Source organism: Leptonychotes weddellii, chromosome 16, assembly GCF_054177405.1.
Source record: "Leptonychotes weddellii isolate Sample4059 chromosome 16, ASM5417740v2, whole genome shotgun sequence".
NCBI classification, from domain to species: domain Eukaryota; kingdom Metazoa; phylum Chordata; class Mammalia; order Carnivora; family Phocidae; genus Leptonychotes; species Leptonychotes weddellii.
The window spans coordinates 14,099,668-14,107,217 of NC_138384.1; the positions used below are offsets into that span (position 1 = coordinate 14,099,668).

At 40.9% G+C, this 7,550-nt stretch overlaps 1 long non-coding RNA gene across 1 annotated transcript in view; it reads right to left on the bottom strand.

The window, feature by feature from the left end:
- Window positions 1-310: 310 nt before the first annotated feature.
- The window catches only part of LOC115944040 (uncharacterized), an 892,253-nt gene continuing 885,013 nt past the window's right edge, over window positions 311-7,550 (bottom strand). The window contains exon 8 of the long non-coding RNA XR_014140819.1: window positions 311-684. This is a non-coding gene — a long non-coding RNA (uncharacterized LOC115944040). The remainder of the gene's footprint in view (window positions 685-7,550) is intronic.

Consider the following 7,550-nt stretch of genomic DNA (forward strand, 5'->3'; position numbering starts at 1 on the left):
TTAGTTGTCCTTCAAGATAGAAGTCTCTTCAGGGCTGCCTGTGACTCCTTGAGGGTTTAGGCACACAACCTAGAAAGCCTGAAATGCCACGGATGCCGTTCTGGCAACTGTGAAAAGCACAGTTGAATGCTTTTCTGATTCACAGTCCAGAGCTTTGAGCATGGTCTGGTGCTGTCTGATTTGGGATCTCTGGGCACAGCCCCTTCTCTGCAGAAGTCTGCCATCTTGGTTCCACACACAAACATGATTGACCTCCAACCACATCCCCTTAGTCACTTCACAGTGATGACATCCAAACCTCTCATTTTGCAGATGAGGAAACTGAGAGCTTAGGTAACCTTCTCAAGGTCACTCAGCCAGTTAAATGTGGAAAGTCAGGACTAGAAGCAAAGACTAGTTACTGTGCCTTTTGCATTTACTATACCGTATGGTTTGTGGAAACTCCTCTCCTTTAGGTCCAGTTGGATATATACGTACATAAGTAGAAATTGGAATATGTCTGGATTATTTCAAAATATTTTATATCCTTTGAAGCAACTGGTAAGAGCTTCAGTGTTGCCAAAGCAAACATTCAGAAAGAAATGGTACTTACCCTCTTGAAAATCAATGGTGAAGAAGATGACAGAAGGGACTCATAGTTGTCCTCTGAACAACCACAATGTCTGGGTTCCCCCAAATCAGTGCCTGGGATAAAACAAAGAGTAAATAGTTGTAAGAAACTGTATTTATTCATGATGTTGTATTAACATAATAAGTACTTTTCCATAAACTGTGCTAGAATCCAATGAGATTTAAGTGTCATAATTATGCTCTTCATCTTTAGGTTAATTTTTCACTTTACTTTGTGTGGCCATGGTAAATTGAAGCTGAAGGGTTCTGTGTCTCAGCAAATTCTGGATGTGTCTTGACAAGGGCCAATGGAAGATTTGTCCATTGTTGTTTGAAGACCCCTCTGATACGGGCTACCAGGCTCTGAGGACTTCCCACTCCCTTGTTTTCTGGTTCTTCTCTTTATATATGAAAGTGAAACTGAGTAGACCCTCATTTCATATGAATGGGGAATCAAAGAAATTATGCCAAGGGTCATGACTAGATCTTCACAATTTAAGAGGTTGCCCTCATTCATTGACTTGTTCATTCATTCATTCAATAAATATTTATGAAGACCTTTTATATGCCAGGCCCTTGTTCTGCTCAGTAGTATATTTTTACCCAGTGGGAAGCTGATTGGCTAGAATGAGGGTAAATACCCATCACCAGTTACGCAAGTCATTTAATAGAAAGGCTGTGGTCTTATAACGTCATGTGTTGTAGAGGCAAGAGCACTCAACTGGGAATCAGGAGGTCCAGTTTAAAATCGGGCCACTTTGACAGAGCAGAATTTCTCAACCTTGACACTACTGAAATTTGGAGCCAAATAATTCTTTGCTGTGGGAGACCTATCCTGTGCATCATAGGATGTTTAGCATTATCTCTGGCCTCTACTTATTAGATGTCATTAGTGTCTCCTAGTTGTGGCAATGAGACATGTCTCTGGACATTGCCACCGTCAAATGTCTCCTGTTGGCGGGGAGGGGGGCAAAATTGTTCCCGGTTGAGAATTACTGGATCTACTAACGACTAGTTTTGAGCACCTATTAGCGCATTGTGGTAGAGCTTTATATACATCACATTCAGTCTTGAAACCAGCATTTCAAAGTAATCAATACTATCCCCCATTTTACACATGGCGAATTTGAAGTCCACCGATGTTAAGCAAACAACCCAATAATATACAACTGGCAAGCGTTAGAGATTTGAACCCAGGATTTTGAATCTTAAGGCTCATGTTCATTGTTCCCTACTTTTTTCTTTTGCTATGACATATTTTAAACACTCAAAAAAAACAAAGAGAATAATCTAAAAACACCGATGTACTTAGTACTCTGAATTTAACAAATGGTAATATTTTTGTCATATTTACTTTATATCTTTTTTTTTAGCAATAAAGTGTTACAAATACAGATGAATCCCCCTTTTAGACATTTTCACTCTGTTCCTCTCACTTCCTTTCCCCCAAATAACCATTCTATTGAAGCTGGTACCATATACTCCCTGGGAAAGATTTCATACTCCTTTTACACGTATGTATGTCCACAAACCATACATAACATTCCCAAAAATGCACAGAGAGGGTACATCTCCTTCTGCAATTTGCTTTCTTTACTCAACATTATGTTTTTGAGTTTTTTTCTATGTTAAAACTATAGTTCTAATACTTTTATTTTAATTACAGTATTGTAGGAAATGGCCACAATGTGTTCAACCATTCCCCTCTTGGTGGGCATTTAGTTTGTCTCCCATTGTTACTATCACAAAGGGCATGGCTGGGAATGCAGCTGTGTATGTGTAAGTTTCTCTAGGACACATATCTCAAAATGGGATTGCTGGGTTGCAGGCTGTGCACATCTTCAACTGTATTAAATATTGCCAAATTGCTCCACAAAATGATTGCACTAAATTACACGCCCTCCAACAGACTGTAAGAGTTTTCATTTCTTTACAACCCTGCCAATGCTCAGTATTTTCAAACCTTATGTTTGCCAGCCTGATTAGGGAGAAATAGCATATAATTATTATTTCAAAACCTTGTGTTCTTAACCACTCCTTTTACTGTCTACACTGCTGGAAGCTTCAGTTATGTAAAACGGAGAAAATACCTTTGCCTACTCATATGAGTCATAATAAATTCTTCTGGTGTAGTATGTGAGTATATTTTGTAAATATCAAGTGCCACTTTCGTGCATTGCTGGTGGTGGGAGAGAGTATTTGCAGTTTCGATAGCAGGCAATTTGACAAAATCTACCAAAATTTCAAATGCACATGTATTTCTTTTAATTTAAAAAAATCTCAGAATTACACAAAACTCACAAAAATAGTGAAAAGAATTCTTGGTGGGAGCCAGATTGTCAAAAATGTTAATGTTTTTAAATATTTGCACTAGGGACACCTGGGTGGCTCAGTCAGTTAAGCGGCTGCCTTCAGCTCGGGTCATGATCCCAGGGTCCTGGGATTGAGTCCCACTTCGGGCTCCCTGCTCAGCGGGGAGCCTGCTTCTCCCTCCGCCTGCCGCTCCCCCTTCTTGTACTCTCTCTCTAGCAAATAAATAAAATCTTTAAAAAAATAAAATAAAATAAAATACTTGCACTATAATTCTCAATCTCTTTCTCCTTCTCTTCCCTCCTCCTTCTTTCATCCTGTATATATGTGTATCTATAAACATCTATAAGTGTACACACATATATCTTATCTTTCCAAAATGATTTAGCATAAATACAAACAGTTTTATGATACTTTTATGATTTAACTTCTCTGTGATATGGCTATAATATTAACCTAAAATCCAGAGGAAAGGAAATTGAGGCAAGAGTGAAAACATAAAAAGTGCCAAGCTACTATGACTTAGTCATGACACATTCTCACATTAATGTGAATTTAAGAAATATCTGTTGAATGAAAGGACAGGTGGATGGACGGATGGATGGATGGATAAAATTATAAGAAAAGGAATATGAGAGGAGAATTATGTTTAACCACTTGAGTTTCAGGAAAAGAACTTTTAAAAACACAGGAATACATTAAGGAACAGTCCTAAGGTAAATAAGCTTTAATGCACTGTTGTTATTCAATACTTTATGTAAGAATTGTGATGCTCCAGGCAGGCCACACAGCCTAGCAGTTAAGACGATGGGTTTTGGAGTCAGGGAACTGTGTTCATATTCTGACTCTGCTACACTAGCTCTGTGACATGGGGCAAGTTATTTAACCAATTTGTGCCTCAGTTGCCTATCCCGTAAACTGGGACTTCTAGGATAGCTGTGAGGATTACATGTCATGAGTTATTACCTGTAAAGCACTTAAAACTGTGCTGATACATGATATACTCAACAGATCTAAGCTATAATTTGTTTTTATCTTTATTTTATTATGGTAAGGCCATTTAATATGAGATCTACTCTCTTAACAAAATTTTAAGGGTACAATAAATACATTTTATTGTTTACTATAGTCACAGTGTTGCATAGTGGATCTCTAAAATGTATTCATCTTGTATGAGGGAAACATTACACTCACTGATTTGCAAGTCCTCATGGCGACTACCATTATATTCTCTGCTCCTATGAGTTTGACTACTTTAGACACCTCATATAAGTGGAATCATGGCAGTATTTGTTCCTTCTGTGACTGGCTTATTTCACTTAGTATCATGTCTTCTAGATTTATCCATGTTGCTGCATATTGCAGATTTTTTTTTTAAGGCTGAATAATGTTCCATTGTGTGTATAAACTACATTTTCTTTATCCATTCATCCATAAAAGGACATTTAGGCTATTTCTACATCTTGACTACTGTGAATAGTGCTGCAATGAACATGGGAGTGCTAATATATTTTCGGGATCCTGATTTCAATTCTTTTCAATAAATATCCAGAAGTAGGGTCGCTAGATCACATGGAAGTTCTATTTTTAATTTTTTTAAGAAACCTCAACTGTTTTCTTTTCCTTCTTCTTTTTTTTTTTAAGATTTTATTTTTAAGAAATCTGTATCCCCAACGTGGGACTCAAACTCACAACCCTGAGATCAAGAGTCACATGCTCTACCGACTGAGCCAGCCAGGTGCCCCTCTACTGTCTTCCATAGGGGCTGTAACATTCTACCTTACCACCAACAATGCACAAGTTTTCCAAATTCTCTACATCTTCCCCAATACTTGTTGCTAAGTTATAATTCTTGTTATCATGAAATTTAAGAGCTAGAAGGGACCTCAGAGATGATCTAATTCATGTCTCTTATTTTCCAGGTGATGAGAGATAAAAATGGAGCTCGAGGAGAAAAAGTGGTGGTCCAACATGGCATAGTCAACCAAAGCAGATTCAACCCTAGAACATCAGTGGTGGGATACTGTAAATGACCACAGGCTCCTTGTAGATCCCCCCATCAAGGGGATAAGTCTATTTCCCCACTCCTCGAATGTAGTGGAATTGAGGCTGTGTGAGATCTGAGCCTCAGCCTCAAGGGTCTTGCAGCTTCTGCTCTCACTCTCTTGGACACTGCTGCTCTGTGATAAGGCTTGGGTTAGCCTGTGGGAGGATGAGAGACCGCATGGAGTGCAGACAAGAAGTCCTGGCGGAGGCCCTCTTAAACCAACAACCAGTTGGCCAACTGCCAGACATGTGAGATGCCCCCTCCCTAGATCATCCAACTCCAGCCAAGCCACCAGCAGACCACAAAAATCAATTGAGTTGGTCCAGACCAGCAGAGCTACCCTAGCTATCCAGCCCTCCTAGCCATCCCATGGAACTGTGAGCTAAAAAATAAATATTTGATGTTTTAAGCCACTAACTTTGAGAGTGGTGTTTTATACAGCAAAAACTGATAACGAACTCAATGATGGCCTCTCTTCAATGATACCACATTTATAATTTATCTCTAGGATGTCTGGGTGACCAGCTTATGCACCAAGTTTAACTCTCTCCCCCACCCATGTGTTGCCTGGTCCATGTACCTTTATTTTCAGGAACACCCCTGCCTCTGGGTGGGATTCTACCAAGGGAGGGAAAGATCCATATCCCCCAGGGTCACAGACCATAATTTTGCAGCAACAGCAAGAGAGATTTGCACAGGATGCAGGGAACTGCCAGCTGGAGAGCCCTCCTATCCCACCTCTTCCTTCACAGACTCTAGACTGCTATGCAAATATGCTGTAGGAATAAAAGGGAGGGGGCTTAGCTGGCACTGGCTGGGAGGTACTGGGCAAAAAGGAGAACATCCTATAAAACTGATAGCCAGGGAATGATTTTCTTGAGCCATATGATCCCAAATTTTCATTAATCATCCTCCTTTTCTCCCTCATTTCCCTTTTACTTGGCTTTCATTAACAGTACCCACCCCCACCCCCGTCTCCTCAAGGTGCCCACTTCCATTTCTAGAAATCAGTTAAGGGTTTCCTGGTTCCCATTAAATTTCATACCTGTATCCCTTACCCATTCCCCGCCCCTCCAAGTTCAGGCATTTTTTCATTTTTCTCTTTTAAGACTCTCTTTCTAACTGCTCTCATACAGTTGAAAAAACACTAGGCTCCTCATTAAAATCCCAAGATTCTTCTAATCACAATCTTAGGAAGTTCCGGCTCCCCGATTACTAGGAGGCCAAGTGCAGGAGGCAAAGGAAAGACTGGGCTTAGGAGACAAGAGTGGAATCAGCTGGGGACCCAGAAATCGTGAGGGGAGGAGAGGATGATGACAGCAAGTGAGCTGGGGTCAGACTGGCTGCTGCTGGTTCCTTCTCTTTGGGGTTCATTCCTTGCTTCTCGCTTGGTGCTGGACACAGCATTCAGCACTCCATCATCCTCGAACTGCACCTTGGTTTTCTGTGAATGGCAAGTTTCTTCATGGGACTCTTGGAATAAATAGAGGTGCTTTGATCATCCAGGTGGGAGGAAAGTGGTTTTGGCCACTCCTATCAGCCTGTGGGGTGTTTGGTACTTTTTGAAAGGTGTTTTAGAGGAGGAATGAGGAAATCTCTGTGTTGTCACCCTGGAAACTCTGGTTCATGACCTCATCAGCCCTTTTGGAATTTCCCTGGTTGGTTTTCTGTTCCAAATGGAGATCTTCCACTTTAATTGAAGTTCCTGGGCAATTGTATAAAAATGGTTGCTGTGATAGGACAGGAGACATCAGAAGGTAGTTCAGGTTCTAGTCCTCATGGGAGTTGAGGTCTGCTGGCCAAAGCACAAATGTTCCTGAAGGGAAAAACAAGATTTCCCAAGGACAGTGATATAAATGTAAACATCCTCTGGGCGTGGGCGTCACATGAGCTACTTCATCTTACAGCAGGAATTTCCCAAACCTGACCACTCTCTCAATTGCTAACAAAGAATGGAGGAGACATGGCAATTGGAGCCATCAGTTTGGAAAACAAACCGCTTACTCTTTACCGCAAGGGGACTGAAGTTTTTCAAGTGAAAGATCTAGCTGTTCTTCAATTTATCAAAATGTGACAGGGCAGTGATTACAAATGCAAATGTAACCTTTAGGCGCTACAGGCGAAACAGTCCTCACAGCTAAGCTTGCCTGCCTGTTCCAGCCTGCACGCAGTAGGCAGCTCAGGCTGGATTCCTTTGTGGGTGCCATTGTTTTTATAACCCTATCATTACAAATTCTGCTCTGTTTGGTTTTTTTTTGGGGGGGGGCGAGGAATGAACTACTACACACTTTAAAGAATGACTATACAGTTCCCCTTTTTAAAAAAGATTTATTTCTTTTTGAGAGAGAGAGGTAATGAGTGGGGGGAGGGGCCGAGGGAGAGAATCTCAAGCAGACTCCCCACCGAGCACGGAGCCTGATGTGGGGCTCGATCCCATGACCCTGAGATGAAATCAGGAGTCAGACGCTTAACTGACTGAGCCATCCAGGTGCCCCTATAAAGTTCCCTTTCTGAAGCAAACTTAAATACAAGATAATATCTACACTTTCCCCATTGTGATTCAAGAAATAGATGAACAGCTATG